Consider the following 1,537-nt stretch of genomic DNA (forward strand, 5'->3'; position numbering starts at 1 on the left):
GATAATGCACTGGACTGGAAGGTCGGTTTGTGGTTCACACTCTCCAGCCACTCCTTGGAAACCCTGTAGAGGGTCGCTGTGAGTCGGAACTGACTCAACCGCACGTAACACTACCACCACTAAGCCACTATACAAGGTCGCTATGAGTTGCAACTGACTGGACAGCACTTAACAACAACACAAGCACTAAGCCAATCACCAAATGCAGTGGAAGTTTGGAGGGAGATGAGATGAAGGCACCTGCGAGTCTCAGCCATTGAAGCTCCAGGAAAAGTCTATTTATTTAAATACTTTGCTCAGGTAAATTCTCCTGATGTCAGAAGCATCTACAATATTCAAATAATATCTATTACCATCATTTACAGCATGTGCCCCAAGCTGCATAGCATTTTTTCTCACGTGTCTGAATTCATAGAGGATGAAGATGGTGATGTCGTTTCATGGATTTCTCAAGCCAACAGCTCCACAGGATGTGGCATTGCAATTGTTTCTGATTATTTGAACCATCAGCTTGGAGTTGACCACATCACATGGAGCATCCTCGTTGCTCTGTACAGAAACTCCAAAGACAACACCTATGTGGGAATTGCAGGAAATAGATTTAATGTGCTTATGTTTTCCCTGAACACAGTTTACATTCTATACCCAGCTCTCAACATTCCAACATTTGTCTTCATATTTGGCAGCTCGACTGCGGCATCACAAAGTCTTAATCGACATTCTCAGCAAGGACTACTATGGTCCCCTTCACCAGATTCTGGTCCAGGTCTACATGGTGGGCCACGATGCTCAGAGGACAACAAAAACTGCTATCTACAGCTTCCTGCGCAATGCTGATTCACATCTGATACTACTGCCTCATGTAATGACAGATCTCCAAAGGTGGAGTCCTTGGTGTGTACCAGTGGCTTCAGGAGTGCTCTGGAGAATGGGTCCATGTCCAAACCATTCTCCATCCTGTCCCACAGCATGGAATCTTGGCCATAGCATCAGACACGGGCAGCTTTGCGTGAGTTAGGGTCACCAAAGAAGCCTTGGATGGTCATAGGCTCTTTGATAGGAAACATCACTGCACCCAAGATGTCCTAATGTAACTCATGTTAGCATGCCTTAAAGGGAGAGATAACAAAGTCCCAGCAAAACCCATTTTCTTTGGGAGCAAGATTCACTTCCTTGACCTTTTTCTACCCGACTCCAAATAATATTCCTGGATTACCATGTTGTTGTTGTTGTGAAGTACTGTCGAGTCAGTTCTGACTCTTAGCGACCCAATATAGGGTTTCTGAGGAGTGCTTGGTGAGCTTCAACTGCTGATTTTTCGGTTCAAACCAACCTTGCAATCCAGTGCACTAACCCACAGGACTACACCAGGCCTCCCATGTTGTTGTTTTGGGTGCCATCGAGTCAGTACCGACTCATAGCAGAACAAAATACTGCCCGATCCTAGGCCAACATCACTACTGTTGCCACACTTGAGTCCATCGATGCTGCCACTTGGCCAATCCATCTCGTTGGGGGTCTTCCTCTTTTTCTCTAA

The sequence above is a fragment of the Chrysochloris asiatica genome, unplaced genomic scaffold (genome assembly GCF_000296735.1).
Source record: "Chrysochloris asiatica unplaced genomic scaffold, ChrAsi1.0 scaffold00067, whole genome shotgun sequence".
Classification (NCBI taxonomy): Eukaryota; Metazoa; Chordata; class Mammalia; order Afrosoricida; family Chrysochloridae; genus Chrysochloris; species Chrysochloris asiatica.